This window comes from Tachypleus tridentatus, chromosome 1 (genome assembly GCF_004210375.1).
Source record: "Tachypleus tridentatus isolate NWPU-2018 chromosome 1, ASM421037v1, whole genome shotgun sequence".
In the NCBI taxonomy this organism is placed as follows: domain Eukaryota; kingdom Metazoa; phylum Arthropoda; class Merostomata; order Xiphosura; family Limulidae; genus Tachypleus; species Tachypleus tridentatus.
Window position 1 is genome coordinate 137,912,326 of NC_134825.1, and position 17,034 is coordinate 137,929,359.

Sequence of the window (17,034 nt, forward strand, 5' to 3'; positions counted from 1 at the left end):
ATAGTTCTTTTGTATTTTACATTATGCCTAATTTCTTTATTTTATTCACATAAATTTAGTTACTCAAATAATTCATTAAATATACCTTGTTGAATCTCCTGTTAATTTGCAGACCTATTCTATTACTCAAAGGAAAATCAGTATGACCTGAATATACCATGCAAGCCTAGTTGTTGTCAAGCAGTTTTCTAACATAAATACCATCTAAATGATTGCTATTTGCCATATCTTAACCAGTCTGAAGAGTCCTTATGTTGATTGGGTAAGAGGTTTCTTTGGCACTGAATATAGCAAATAGTATGGTTGACAAATCAATTTACAATTTTGTTTGCCTTCACTCCAATTGCTAATAGTTGACACTGTAGTCACTTAATTTTCTCCAGTATAAAGTAAACTAGTTTGCTGGATTTCCAGTTTTTCTGAGTAATGAAGAGGTTAATTCAAGAAAAGAAATTAAAGTAAATGGTATTAAAATAAATGATATAATGTTAAAAAATTGATACACTAATTCTGGTATATTCTAACATAAATAAATTTATTAAAAAGTTACATTTCCACTCAGTTTGAACTTTGAACAGTTGTTGTAAAATATTTTCCTATATTAATACCTTATGTTGTCCCAGACTGAGGAAACATGATATTATATAGGAAGAACAACAATGTAATTTTTTTCAGAATGCAGATGCCAACAAAATTATTGTCACTCTCACTGCAAAACAAAGGATATCCCTGGGGCATCATATGGCTTGGCATTTGAATAGATCACTTTCTTTATAGTATGCTCTATATTGCAGCAATTCTTCTTCCAAGAAAGTATATATATATGTTGCCTTGTTTGAATGAATTAGTCTGTGAATAACTGTAAAGTCAGAAACTCAGTAACTACCCTGACCAGCTTTTTATAATAAGAACACATGCTCACTATACACAGATTTTGAAAATATTCATACATACTAAAGGAGTAGTGTAAGAATGATATAATATGCTTGCATATCACAACATATTAATTTTATATATTCTTTTTTACTTTCACTCATAAGGTTTTACTAGCAATTACTAGTGTTGTTTCCTGTCATTAATACTGCCACTGTTTGACTAACTCTGGGATCAAGAAAAGTTACCTTCCTTGTTCTCCAGTTGTTCTGAACAATGGACAGTTTAATTTGAGAAAATGATACTCAAAGTATGATGTCAGATAAATAAATATTAGAAAATCTATACCCTACTTATGTGTTTTTATATAAATAAGGTGTTAAAATATTCACTTTCACCAACTTAAGTTTGCACTTTAATAGTTGTTATGAAGCAGCTTGCTAGTATAAGTAGCATCTCAGTCAGTATCATGACTTGTCTTGTTGGCTGTTCTAAAGTGTTCTGGTATTGGGCAGTTGATTTTATTGATACTGGTATAGCAGTATTTTAGGCATCTTTATTGTAATGTGAACAACTCCAAATAAAGTTTAAGGTTATTCAAGACAAGGTAAATAAAGCATTTTTTGAAAAATATCTCATATCTGTGAGATTTGATTACTATATTATAATGATTTTATTGTCAACATTAGAAATATTTTAATGCTGATATTAATTTAAAGACTTTTTAATGAGGTTTTCATATTAAACATTAGTAAAAAGATAATGTTTTTGTAATCTAAGTTTTTATTAATTCTTAAAATTGAAAAAATGTAATTGAAAATTTTTGTACATTTTATATAAATTTTAAACTTAAATTGATTGCTTTCCAAAAACATGTTTAGTTGTTTTTTGTTTTATATTTTATGCTGAAGAGTAGCCTGTGATGCCACCAAGTTGTTGAAATAATGAAGAATGTAAGATGTAAATGTACATTTCTCTATTAAAAGTCTTTTATAATATGAACTTACAATAAATGTAAGAAGTTTTAAACTTGTGTGGTTAATTTATATTTTTACAAAGGCAGGTCACCTCTGGTGTTGTGAGGTTGTTACCTTGAGGAATTTGTTATTGCTTGATAATAAAATAGAACAGAAAATTAGGTGTTGAAAGTTAAAGTTGTAATTCATCTACAAAACATGTTAATATGTAACTGCTTGCTGAAGGCATTTCAGAAAACCACTACAAAAAGACATTAGTGTGATTAGTGGTTTCTTAAATCAGTGTTGTCAATTTGCTAATATAAATAGCATCTCAAGTAGTAATTTGTCTGACAGAATGGTGAAGTAATACTTTTAAGGAATTTTGTATCACTTTTAAAGGCTGGTGTCAGCTTGGCTTGTAAGAACTGTGCTCAGATGGAAGGCTAAGCCACTGGTATTCATAAACATGTATTGTGGATGGTCTAGATTTACTGTTTGGTGTTGTGGTGTAGTATAGGACTAAATGTGAGTGTTATTTTAAATACACACCAACCAATAAACAATCCAATCTTGGTAGGTCATTGAATATAGATTTTTTGCCAGAAGGCTGTCTGTACAGAAAGATACTCGGCGATTTACAATATTTATTTATATTATGTTTTAAGTGCAGATTCATAAACTTAACTTTTGCATCTCTACAAAATATCAGATAGAAAGCTTAATAACAATGAAGTTTTCAAGTACCTACCTACGATCATTCCAATGCACTTTTATTATTTATATGGACAGCTTCAAAAGCTGTAAAGGCTTGCATTTCTAGTATTGTATTATGTTTTCATTTAGTCCAGTGGTTCTTAACCTGGGTTCAGTGAGTCAGTCTCAGGCGTTCAGCGGAGGTCAAGACACACACATTGTGTGTGTGTCTGTTCCATGTACCCCACTCGTATGATATCTTTACGTCATGCTCCACTTGGCCATCATTGGCTGCAGCTAATCATGTCATATCACTTGGCCTTAATTCAAGGCAAAGAGAGCCAGGTTCGATGAAAAGGCTACTTTAACTGTTCTTCTCTTTGCACCCATTGAGAAACTGATCCTCACAGCATCGTAAAAAGTTGCATACTTGATCTCAAAGCAGAGCAAACCACACACCATTGGCAAAGCACTATTAAAACCAGCTGCATCAGCTGATGGCAAATATCATACTGGGAAAAGCTGCTGAAAATAAGTTATCCCAAAATCCTCTTTCAAATGACACCATCAGCAGCAGAATAGATGGCATGAGCAATGACATCTTGGCTCAAGTAGTTGCAGATCTGATTTCAAGCCCAGCAAAATTCATTCTTCAACTCGACGAGACCACCAACGTTTCCAATTTAAGCCAGCTTGTTGTATTTGTGTGCTATGTGAAGAATGACGAGATAAAAGATTTTTTATTTTGTAAGCCTCTTACAACAACAACAACTAAGGCAGCCGACGTAAAGAAACTTGTGGATGACTTCATAGACAACAATCTTTTGTGGGATATTGTTTCTGCAGTTTGTTTGGACGGAGCTCCAGTCATGCTGGTACGAAACTCTGGATTTGGTGTGATGGTGAAAGCCGATTCACCACACATCATTGTAATGCACCGTGTTCTGCACAGGCATGCATTGGCAATGAAAACCTTGCCTGACAGAAGTATTAAAAATTGTAGTGGAATGTGTAAACTTTGTGTAAATAGTGCCCTGAAGCACTGCATCTTCAAAGAGCTGTGTAATGAAATGGGCTCTGTACCATTTTAACATTCGGTGGTTATCCGTGTTTTTGCCATGCGTGTGGAATTAGCCCTGTTTTTGTGAGAGCACCAACATTGTCATGCAGATTGCTTCGAAAAATCTGAGTTCATTCTCATTTTGGCGTACATGGCTGATATCTTCAGTGCTCTCAATCATCTCAATCAACAGATGCAGGGCAGTGGAGTCTACATCATCAAAGCAGCTTTTCAAAAAAAGCTCACAAAGTCTCTCGACAGATACTTCCCACCAGAGAGTCATATCCAGCATGGGTGAGACAGCCGTTCATGTTTAGTGTTGCAACAGCAGATGTCAATGATGAATACCTCAACGAAATCATTGAATTTCAGCAGAGCCAGGTTCAACAGCAACTTTTCAGAACAACAACACTCTCAATGTTTTGGTGTCACCAAATCATAACGTACCCTCTTATTGCTAAGAAAGCCCTTGAGATACTCATACCATTTGTTACAACATATCTTTGCAAGCAATCCTTTTCGAGGATGGTAGACATAAAAACGAAAAAAAAGGAACAGACTTTGTTGCGAAAATGATATGAGAGTGGCACTTGCCAAGGTGAAGCCGTGCATTTCTGAACTTGTCTCTGAAAAGTAACAGCAAATGTCACATTTATTTGCAGTAAATATTCACTGAGTTATGTTTTTGTGTGAACTTCATGTTTTGTTGGTTTTGTTCTTTAAACACAGTGATATTGTGTGCAACTGATGCATGGTTCATTTTGTGCACTAATAAAATATCTACTTATGTTTTGAATTTGAAAAATCATATTTTATTTTTCCAATTACGAAGGGTTCAGTGAATGCAAGTACGAAACTTCCGGGGTTCAGTACCTCCAACAAGGTTAAGAACCACTGATCTAATCCATATAGTCCAGTTTGGCTTATTACTTTCCTATGAACAATAATTTCCAAGAGTAAAAATACAAGAAAAAAGATGAAAAAATTATTACAACAGAAATTTTCTTACTTGAACAAGGTGGTTTTTATGAATTGTGTATCCTTGAGGTAGTTGTGACAGTGTGAAGGGGCATATTCAAATTAACTTGAAAGAAATAATTGGCAGATAAGAATGAGAAGATTAATTGATAATTTCCCTAATTGTCAAATCCTTATTAACAGTTGCTTTTTATTAGTCATACTTTTTCAGATATGAATGTAGCTATGGTGGTAAGGTGCTATGTAGTTTGCAATGAGCCATGTGGTGATTATTCATTTTTTGAAGGTCTTACAAGGATAGTTCATTTTATATTTCCCTCATAGTTCAACTTATCATACCCTTCTGAATTTATGTTCACATTCTAGCAAACTAGGCATTCAGTTATTTTCATGGTTCATCTCATCCTATTTTTTTGTAATTGTTACTCTTTTGCCTCATTGAAGTTTACAAGAAATCTTTATTTGCATGTGACTTTCTTCAATTTTTATTTTGATCTTTCTGTTTGCTCTACAGTTAGATGCAAGTTTTTACTATGGATGATATATATCTTTGGGGCCATTTGTTTGCATGTTGAGTAAGTGGGGAGATTGATTAGATACTCAAGTGTTGTAAATAGAAGAGACTGTTTTACTATTACCATGTATAGAAACATTTTTTGTTGTTTTTTTATGTTATGTTCTACTTGTTCTTTATCATATCTTGTAAAGTTGGGTCTGAAAAGGTTTTGTGCATTATTTAATATTTCGTGATTTTTGGATCTCACTTTATAAGATCATTTTCTCTTTACTACTTGTTTTCTTTTGGAATGATGCTGGGAGTACTTTTGCCATGTTTTGGATCATACCAGGTTCCTTGTCACCAGTGATGGAGGAACACCTGATGAAGTGTATAATTCTCATGGTTATCCTATTTTCATGTCTCTCACTAGTCCTGGGGATAGTAATTTTTTTAAGACATTAGACTTGACTCTTTTGTGTCACATTTCTCATTTTGGCTCAAAACATATCTACTCCTTTTTTTCCTAAATAGTGTTATAGCTTTCTTTTCATACAAAACAAGAATAAAATGCAAATAAGTATTTGCCTGTGAAGGGATTTTCCAACATTACTTCATATGTTTGGTGATACCTCTAAGTATGATTACATTTACAAGATCTCCAGTAAAGAGACTGATGTACGTGATTATACATTAGGAAAGTATTCATCACTGAGAAAACACTTTATAGACAAACATGCAGAAACAAGTTTTTAGAGGTGTGATACTCGATGGTGCAATAAAGGTGACGTGAAGTTTAGTTTATTGGCACATAAAAGATATAGGTCTTTGTACATACATAAATAAGTACTATATGCAAATAGTTTAATTTTAAAATCCAGATGCTTAAGGATGATATGTTTGTTTGTATATCTTAAAAGACGACAGTGGTGCCAGATTGAAACAAAAGAAACCTGACAGGAACTTAAAGCATTCGGTAAGTTTTACTTTTATAGTACTTTTTATATCTACATTTATTGTGTTTATAAGTATAGTTAAGTAAACTTTTATTTACCTTAAATTACAGAAACTGATTCAAAAATGTATTAAAACAGTCATTACCAACTGAATACCAACTGTTATGTCCTGGGGTTTATAATAATATAACAAAGGACAGTATTTCTTTCATAGAAATATTCACAATGCTGAAAATCCATGGCATATATTGCTTCCACAACTGTTTATTTCCCATTACTCTTTAGATAAATACTAACATTATGTTTTTTAACAAAGGTACACCTTCTCCATTAAATACATGGTTTACAGTTAAAAAATACAATGTTTAATACCAGTGTTCCCTTTACTTTTCTCAATCCCTGTGTGGAATGAATTTTTTCATGTGCATCAGTATCAAGACAATGTGCAGATTTGGGATACTAGTTTTTTAGAATCATTAGGCTGCTTTGCATTGCTGCCTGTGAGGTATTTGGATTTTAGGCCTATCGACTGCCAGGGTCAATAAGGCCATCAATGTGTTGAGACTCCTCACCATTACTGAGGATATGCATGGTTGGAATAAAGAAGTGTGTGGCACTTGAGTGGTTGGTGTGCAGCCATGCAGCTTAGTGGGAATGCTATGCAATACCTAAATGGTTTTTACACATATATTCTGTTACCTAATTTGAACTTTGGTAAACTCACCTTCTTTTAACACACAGTGAATAACTGAATGTAAGTGTGCTATAAATATATTACTTTATCATGAAGTAAGAGATGAATCATTATTTGTTACAACCAAATTATGTAGTATTTGAAATGTTTAATACACATCTGTAGTATTCACTCTTAAGTTTTCTACAGAGTTATTCCAAATAAACATTCTGATAGTGTCAGTTTATATTTGGCACTCAGTGAATTGAACAGAGCACAAGATGATTGTGGTTTTGTGCTAAGTTAAACAGACCTTTATAATTTTAATTGTTTATATGCAAAATGCTCGATGCTTAGGCTCTTGGTTTTATAATCAACAGCTGCCCTTATGCTAGGTGTTTTTCATCTTTTAAAGTTTACTTAAGAATTATAAAGTGATTATATTTTTATTACCTTTGTAAACTGTAAAATATACTTGTCAAATATTTAACATTTCTTTATCTATATGCGTGGATAATAAGTGTCTAGTGACTTTTGTTTAATATTGTGTTTGGAGAGTAATTGTGTTTAAATTTATTTCAAGTAACAAAAAAGTTGATTCACAAATAGTAATACATGTAGAAAAAAGTCTAATGTATTTTTAAAATGTTTGATACCAATAAAAATATACAGTAGCATATTGTCATGATATTTAATCTAATAGTAATTTACTTCTTGAATTTAGTATTGTTTATTGTTAAAGACTGAGATAAATACAAAACAAGAGTTGTATGTGGGGTAAATGTACATTTCATTTTTAAGGTTTTGTTTTGTATTTAAATTGGTAGTCATTACAACTTCATTTTTTATCATATTGAATTTTTATTAGAATATTTCTATATATATGTTTTGCACATAATTTTCATGTTTAATAATTTTCAATGAATAATTTTGTTTTAAATATTTAACAATGATTTTCATTGGTGCCTTAGTAGATTTGGGCCAAACCTGAATTTTCTAAGCTGAATAAATCTTCTTAGATGCTTTAAGAATTATGGACAAAACATTATTACTAGTAAGGGTTCTTAACTAATGAATTAGAAGTTATAATTATCCAGATTTTGAACATACTAATTCTTTTATATTGTAAATAATGCAATTTTAGGTTCAGTTCCTGAAAAGCTTAAATAGTAATCTTGTACCATATATGTAGTAGAAATGTACATACCAGTAACACACATTTATTACATTTTTATGTAGTTTTTCCCCAGAGAATTATTTGGGTCTCCTAAAAGTACCACTTATGAGAAGCCTAATAATTTTTGTGATGATGGCACAGAATTAGCACAAGTTAAATATTTGTATCTGCAAAATGTTAGTACTGTTAAAAAGGATGAACAAGATGTATATTCACAGCAGGTTTGTAGTTCAACTTTTAAGATCAGTGGTACAGAGGAGAAGCAGACTGAAGTTTTCAGTCTGAAGAATTGTGATGCTGTAGAAAGAGAACAGCAGGCTTATGGTTCAACTCTTAAGATCAATGATACAGAAGAGAAGCATCCCTTAGTTTCAAGACTGAAAGTTGATGAAAGTACTGATAGAACAGTAAATCAAACTCAGCATGGTGTAGAACTAGGTATTAATAAATTCATAAATATTGAAAAAACTTATGATAGACATGTGGCAGAAACACAGCTGCCCAACATAAATTCACATTACAACAATACATCAGAAAAAAATATTCAGCACTCAGATATGAAAGAAGGAATTGCTGAATTTGTATCTGATAAAACTGAAACAGAGAAACCTGAATCTGACAAGCAGTTTCCAGCAACTGTATGGGAACATAATGCTATAGATATAACTGTAAAACCAGTGAGTGATAAATATAGAAGCTGCATTAACACAAGGTCTTCAAAAATATCAGGAGAAAGGGAATTGGAAAGGTCAGTAGGCAGACAAGCTTCAAATATCTACATATTAGAGGGATTAAAGAAATCTCTAGATATTGGTAAGCTTGAAAAAGCTTCAAATGCAGGAATAGAAATACTTAATGTCAAGTATATTTCAAAAACTCCTGTTGAGGTGTGTGAAAGATCTGAGGGTATGAAAACATCACAAATTCCAGTATCTGAAGGAATATCATCTAAACATGTAATGACTTGTGGTAAATTGAAAGAAGAACCATTAGATGGAAGTTACAGAATAGAAAAAGAAAGTTTTTTAGAAAACAAATCTGTTTGTCACAGTTGTGAAAAAATCTCACCCTTTCCTTCATTTGAATGTAACTTTCAGTCAGAGGATTATAAAAGAAAGAAACTGAAAAATGTGACTGGAAAACAGGAAAAGAATATTTTACCAGTGCTTGATAAGAATTTAGGGTTTATGTTTATTTCAACTTTATTTAAGAAAGATATGTTAGGTAATAATGGGGAGGAAGATCATGGATTGCTGCGAAGTATGTGGAAAAAAAAAAGTTATGAAATGTGTATAGGCCTAGAAAATATTTTGAAAAAGAATACAACACCATCTAATTGTTATTCTTGGCAAAATAAAGATGTGTTGATAAATTTTTCAGGGAATGTTTCAAAAATGATTAATGGTCATCTGTTCTACACATCTCAGTTAGCAACATCAGGTTCTTTATCGCCTATTGTAAAAGAAGGATTTTGTCAAGCGTCTGAGGCATCTTTAGACAATACGGAAGAATTCAGGACTGTAGAAGAACAAAAAGTTATAGAAATTTCAGATGCTTATGATAATTTGGAAGTGCTGACTCAAGTAGACAATAATTTTAAGAACTTAAACCAGTCTGGAAGGGATTTTTGTGTTGACTGTCTGTCATTAAATAATAATATGGATGAGTTGATTAAAGATGAAAACCAATTTAATAAGAAAACTTCTGAGAGACTAGTAGATAGAGAAAGCCTTTTATCTTCAAATTTTGTATCAGTTGATAATCAATGTGCTTATCTTTATGTGAAGCCTGAAACCTTCGAAACAAAAGAGCCTGTTGGGAAGGATCTAACCATTCAGGATATTTCTAAAAACCATGAGCCATCTAAACAGAAAAACTCAAGGATATCTAAAATTGATCATATTACTTTCAAAAATGGACAAAGAAGTGACCAGACTGACTTGTATCCATCTAACAATTCTGGGGAGCCATTTTTATATTTAGATCCTATTCAGTATCAACAAGAAAATCAAAAAGAGGATGAGAAATCAATATTTTCATTTGATGAGGTAAGAATATAAATTGTAAATGTAATCTCTCGTTGTGTAGATCTTTCCACAAAGTGAGAATAGGAAAATCTAATATCCAATCTTCAAATTTTATATTATACTTTGTTATATTTTAAAATATAGTTCATAATAAAAATACGTCTTTTATATGTGTACAAACATGTTAAAAATCATCATTGAAATATTTTCAATAAATATATAGTTGAAATATTAAACAAAGCATTCAACTAATAAAGTTTAAAAATTGTTTGAATGGGTAACACAGAATTCTTTATCACAAAATTGATGCAATTACAGATAACACCAGAATGCTGTACAATTGTTAGTGAGTTAAATTTGTATTAAAATTTTCTTTATTATTTATTTAATCTATTTTAGATATCATGGAAAGCTCCTCATCATTGGATTTAAAAAAACTGTCATGTAGATTTTCATCCTCTGAACTAATGGTTTTGCTTCTGATAGTTTACTAGTCTTGTGGAGGCAAACATAATTTGTAACAGTTCTATCTTTTTACATGGTTCTTGCTTAAATGGTTATCAATAGCCACAGATTGCTGATAAGACAAAGGTAACTTAGATTGGTAACAACTTTAAAATGAGAAACCTCAGGGTCACTTTTATGAAAGATTGGTAATAGCTGTACTAGCTCAAACTAGAAGTAAGAAAAATACTTTAAAAGTATTGACTTCTGAAGTATAACAACAAAAACAGAGCTGTTAAAACTATAGGCAGGTGCTACTGTTGTATTAAAATGTGTTACATTTTTTGTTTTCCTGGTGATTTTCATTCATGTTTCTCTAAGGGATATACATGTTAGTTTATGTGAATTTGTGTCATAGAGCAAGATTATACCCCTGAGTAGGATATATCTTCTAGTAATTTTGGATTGCGTTAACAGAGTTAACACAACAGACAGCAAACATCATTTTGGCAGATTTGGTCTGATTTATTTTATCTGTTTATCTGACCCTGTGGGTTGTCTGACCTATAATTGGCAGTAGTAGCATGGAAATTATAGTAATTCAGGCTGATTGTTATGGACTTATGATGGCTAAATTGATTTGACTATTATCCCTAGTATTTGTATCACATTGGACTGTATATACATATGTTTTGTAAGTGGAAACAAATTATGATTTGGAAAATGAAATATGGCAGAAATAGCCATTTCTGTTGGATTCTTTCTGCCATTAAGTTGTATATGCATTTTAGCATGAGAAAATGACTTTCACAGTTTTTGAGTTGTCATGACTATTGGGAACATTAATGAAATGTGATTGGCATGTACTGCAAATATGTATTGGCTAATATGCAAAATCGAATAAGATAGAAATAAATACATATTTTGCATTATGTATATGATTTGTTTAATTTTGCATAAAAATAAAGAATTTGGGTTTTAATGCTGAGATGAATGATAACACCATGTAACAAAATTTTTACTTTTTCTTGTTCCTGGTCAGAAAGTGTTATTTCCCAATTGCTTGTGCCTAAAGTAAATGGAAAATACCTATTTTTTTTCTTCAAACTTTGCTTTTGTGATCTGGGAGCATATAATGAAAACATGGTGGGAGGCTATATTTGGGGGCTAACACGTGAAAGTGATTTACATTACAGTCGCAAATCTTGAAAAACTACTCGCTTCTAAACATTTTTTTTCATTTTTGTGTAACTTCAGTGTAAGTACTTGTAAATCTTGATTCATATGTTGTTTTATTTAGACCTTATGTAAATGAAAATGTGCAAATATGCCTGTTTTTACATATAAAAGAGGTTAATTTCTAAATTTCATTATCCAGGTCACAAAAGCAAAGTTTGAAGAGAATAATGGCAATTTTCTGTACTTTTATAACATAAGCAATCAAGAAATAACACATACTATCCAGGAACAAAATTTGTGTTACATAGTGTAATGACCACAATGATTACATGGATAACCTTGGGAGAAAAATATGGTGTATTCTCTATTTCTTCTTATGTTACGAATGTCAGATAGAAAAATGTTCTTCTGTAGCACTAAAAGATGTGGAGGTCCTCCCTACATCCAGTTGGAACACAACATCCCAAATCATAGGAAGATGTTTACAGAGCTAGATGAAAAGAAATTTTATTCTATTTGTTCCACTCAGGAAACCTATTTTTCTGCAGCTTTGATGACTGCTTTTGTATTTTTGCTTTATACACATCTTTTCTAAGTGTAAGTCTAGGACATCTCTTGAAAGAGGATGTGAAGCCATGATACCAGCACACCATAATCAGCTGCCTGATGAGAAAAAAGCCTGTTTTTCTGATAAAACCTGGACCAATAGAGAATGTAGGGAACTGAAGGATCTTAACAGAAAATCATGAATGAAGTATTCTGTTTAATAAAGACTTAGAAAAAGCCAAAGAGGTACTTTTTAAAATCCATTGAAAGGAAGATATCTCTGAAGACATTTGATAGACTTCTGTTATCACTCTGAGTTGTAGCTTCATTTCTATGAAGTCTTCTGTAAATATTTGTATAATTCAGTTCTTTAAGTTTCATGTTTTTAATGCCTACAATTCATTTTGTATATTAGTCAATCAATTATTTTAATGCCTATTTATTTCAGTGTGGTTTTGTACCATTCTTTTATTTTTGTCTAGTTACTCATTATTGTTTTTTATTGAAGGCTTTATCAGCTTTTAATTTGACTTCCAGTTTAGCCTGATTTTGATTTGAAATATGTTTTGTTAAATTTCAAAATTAGTTTTCTTTGTAGTTTATTTATGATGGTGGGTCCATCAGGCATTTCTCCAGTGTCTCATCAATGTCAGTTTTCCTCATCCACTTCCACTGACCTGTTGTGTGCATATGCTCAATTGGCCATATCTTTTTCCACCAATCCTTCCAATGTATTGGCTCATTTTGTCTTCTTCCTTTCATACTTTCATTCAGGCAAATGTATATCTGCGTGAAATGTATGTAATTTCCCATGAATGATATCCCTCTAGTAAGCCCCCACTATAAGGTGTTGCATTCCATGAATTTTCCTCTTTAGTCACTTTAATTGAATGCAGCTTATCTATGTTTTCATAATTTCACTTACCCACATACCTCTCTTCACACTTTCCCATAATTTCTCCTATCTGCTTGTACACATTATTCTTGCCTTGTTTAAGAATAAAGTTCATTTTGAGAGCAATGCTTATGGAAATCTGTTTATAGATGTATCATCCCCCTGTTGTTGGTGTGCTATTGTCACATGATGGTTACATCATGTATTACCACAGTTAATGTTATATATAACACATCTTAGGTACCTAGAGAAATAGATCAAGACTAATGGCATGCAAAAGCTCAACAGTAAATGGAAGAGAAATAGTTATTGTGTGCAGAGAGGTATGTTTCAGAAATACATTTTCAGGTAAGGAAAATGGCGATACTTCCCTATATGACCATTTTGAAAGAAATAGGATTAGGGTGTTTCTGTTCTTGCCTTTACTTGCTATTTATAATTTCATCTTAATACTAAAACAAATAAAATATCAAACTTCTTTGAAAGATATCCATATAGTGTAAATTTGTTGTTTAGTATTGTTTTAGGTAATGCCTTTTTTTCTAGCTCAGATGATAATAGATTATTTTTATTTTTTTATTTTGGTGTTTTCTTGTTTGTTGAGTGATTTTATGTTGTTCAGATCATTTTGTAGTGGCTTTCCTGAACATGCTTAGCTGTTGTTGTGTGTCTGTAATACAGCTGTTAATGTTTCTTTGGTAGTCTTATTTTGTCTGTTCAGTTTATTACATTCACAATGTGGACTGTGTGATGTATAAGATTATCCGTTCGAGATTTGGTAGCTTGTGACTTCATTCTGCTAAGCATATCTCTTAACACAGAAGGACTTCAAAATTAATGTGATGTTTAATTTATGTAATATTCTTCTGAGATCTAATATGAAGAAGAAAAGTACTTTAAGATATGTTTACTATTTCTTTGTACAATAAAGAGCTATTATCATGTGCCTTTGCCTTGAAGATTTTTGTACATGTCACTCTTCCTTGATTGGAGCTCCCAAATTTACCAACCTCATATAGAGTTAGGATAGAGAAAGTAAGAGATAAGATATAAAGTTTTACTGAAGAAAACGTTTGGAATTTATTTAAGAGGTTTATAAATTACACAAAATAAGCATGAGAATTTTCAAATAAAGCAAAGTATTTTTAATTTTATCATAAAAATCACTTTGCATTTGGAGGAGTCAAAAGACTCAACACTTTAACTCCATATATCTAAAGAGAAATGTTTTGTGAAAATGAGTCATTAAAATTTAAGTGTTTTTTTTTCTTTCTGTTCACAAAAGACTTGATTTTTACTTAAAGCTTGCCATACTTCATAAAGATACACCAAACATATTAAAAGTTATAGTATGAGAACTCTAAAGGATAATTTGGGGTCATGAATCAGGCAAATTCACCCAAATCCAAAATGGAAGTGTTAATGTGTACTGTGCCAGTATGTGATGCCATTGCACATATCCTTTATGTTCAGTAATCCCAGTAGCATTTGACTGAAGGACCATTCCAGTTTTCGCATTACTTTATTCAATTTTTTTTCTTAGGAATTAATAGCATTTTTTAAAAATTTAAACTTTTGTTATCATTAATAATTTAGTTCTTTCTTTAAACTTTTTTATCCTATTAAAGAAGGGTATCAAATTTCATATATCCAATTTAAATTTGATTTTTCAATTTTTTCCAGTTGAGATTTTTTTGGACTTGTATCCAATGTGGTTGTAATAAGCTATTTCTCCTTTTTTAAACTCATTGTACTAGTTTCATTACGTACTATTTAATGTTGCTTTGTTCAAATATAAATACCTAGATTATGAGTCTCAAATGTCAATATGCCTTTTTGTTTTTACTGAGAGCTCAGTTATAGTTTAGGATAATTACTGTGCTATATTCAGTTGTAATATTCTTGCTAGGTGGAAAATTTGAACTTTTATAATGTTTTCAGTTTTAATCAATTTTTGCTAAACTTTATTTTTTTCCTAGTTTTATTTATTTTATAACTTTTATCCATATTTATTTTGTATACCTTTTTATTGCATTTTCATTCGATATTTTTATTTATTTCACTATTGAAACATTTTTTATGTGATAAAGTTGCCTTTTGTTTGTGTATGTTGTGTCACAGTCTTGGGTGTGACTGAAGTAGTAGTGAAATTCATGACAATAATTAAATACTTGATTTGTCTTTTTTAGTGTGAATTATTAATGTTTGAGACTAGGAGGATGCTAATAAAAGAAAGGAAGAAAAGTAGAAGTTGGATAGTTACTATGTATTCTTTAACGTAAACAAAATTATGTATTCTGATATATTCAAGTAATTTTTCCTATTTATATTCATGTTCTACAATCGACATCATTGTAAATAAGGTGTGACTAGTTGTAAACTTGTGTTAATCCTCACTTTAGGCTAGTATTACATACAGAAGTGTTAATAAAAATTTCCTTAATTATGTATAATGAGAATGATATGTGACTTAGGCAATGTAAGATTCTGGGATACTGCAATAGGATTTTGCTCTTACAGTGTGGAATATCTTTGAGTGTTGCAGTCCTCCTCTCATGTAGATAACTGTTTTAACATCCCTAGAACTAGATTGGCCAAAGCTTTCATTGATATTTGTCATGTTAAAGAGGGATTGCAATTAGTTTTTCTTGCTAATGTATATTTGAAGAAAGTTTTACTCGCTGCACACTTGTCTGAATTTTCTGATGCTATCTGTGATTTAATTATTCTTTGCAAAATCTTCCCTTGATACCATCCTTTTGACATTAGTGAACTTAAATATCATAATGCAGACATTGTAGCTGGAAATATTGAAATTGTTTTTTTAAAGTTGAGAAGAGCTCATTTTAACACGTGCTACACATGCATATCATGACTTTTTATGACAGAAAGTGTTCATACCCCTGCATCCCGAGTGGTTTTTTGCTCATAACTTAAAAAGTATCACGAGTAGGCTAATAGAAGTATAATATATTATAAATATTATACTAACACACATCTATGTAAATTTTTATGTAAATTAAATGACACACAAACTGTTTATAAACAAATAACCAAAAGTAGGAGAAGCAAAAAGTGTTTGTACAGTTCAGAACATGTGAAAAAACTGATATTCCTGTAAAAATTTTGTTTAGTTTGACGAATAAACTACATTATACCATTCCAAAACTGGACACTGGGTTCATAATTATTGGAATTTAGCCAGCAAAAAATGTACTTCTGGCAATTTAGTGCTGTCTACGTCATTATCTGCTTGGTCATCATGGTGAACAGTGATCTAAAAAACTGAATTATTGTAAAATACAAGTCTCATGTGTCTCTTTCTGGTATTGCTACACAACTTAATGTGCCAAAATCTACTGTTCAAAGCATAATTGCCAAGTTTAAGCTTACAGGACCAACTGCTAACCTCCCTCATTCTGGACGCCCCATCAAAATTCCAGATAGAACCAAGAGGAAGGTTCTTAGAGAAGTTAGTAGGAACCCTCGTTTAACACATAATGACATACAGAAACTGGTAAGGGAAACTGGGGTTGAAGTAACGACCTCTACAGTTACAAACATGTTACACTTTTCTGGGTTTAAAGCATGCCATCCTCGTAGAATTCCATATTTAAAGCCTGTTCATTTAGAAGCACAATTGAGGTATGCATGAAAGCATGTAGATAAACCTTTTACCTATTGGAAGAGTATTCTTTGGTCAGACGAGACTAAAATTCAGCTTTTTGGCCACAATGATGTTTGCTATATTTTCCGTAAGAATGGATAACGAAATCTTTCAATGAACACCGTCCCTATGGGGTTCCTTCAGCTCTTCTGGTGTAGGCAGCCTACACCACGTCAACAGAATCATGGAAAAAGACGAGTACGTTGATATATTAGGCACTTATATCAAGAATGATGCTCGGAACTTTCAGCTTGGGCATCGTTGATTCTTCCAGCACGACAATGACCCTAAGTACACATCAAAATATGTGCAATCCTGGTTGCAGAGGAACCATATAAGTGTTCTGGAGTGGCCATTGCAGTCATCAGATCTCAACCCAATTGAAAACGTTTGGCATGAGTTGAAGACCGG

The 17,034-nt window shown here is 31.7% G+C and overlaps 1 protein-coding gene across 4 annotated transcripts in view; it reads left to right on the plus strand.

Moving 5' to 3' along the window:
* The window catches only part of LOC143225246 (uncharacterized), a 160,940-nt gene that overhangs the window by 55,865 nt on the left and 88,041 nt on the right, over window positions 1–17,034 (plus strand). For 3 of the 4 annotated variants that reach the window (XR_013013761.1, XM_076454333.1, XM_076454339.1), the window contains exons 5-6: window positions 5,980–6,035; window positions 7,928–9,913. The gene's annotated coding sequence lies outside the window, so the exon portion shown is untranslated. The remainder of the gene's footprint in view (window positions 1–5,979; window positions 6,036–7,927; window positions 9,914–17,034) is intronic. The other variant, XM_076454351.1, reaches the window with a different exon arrangement.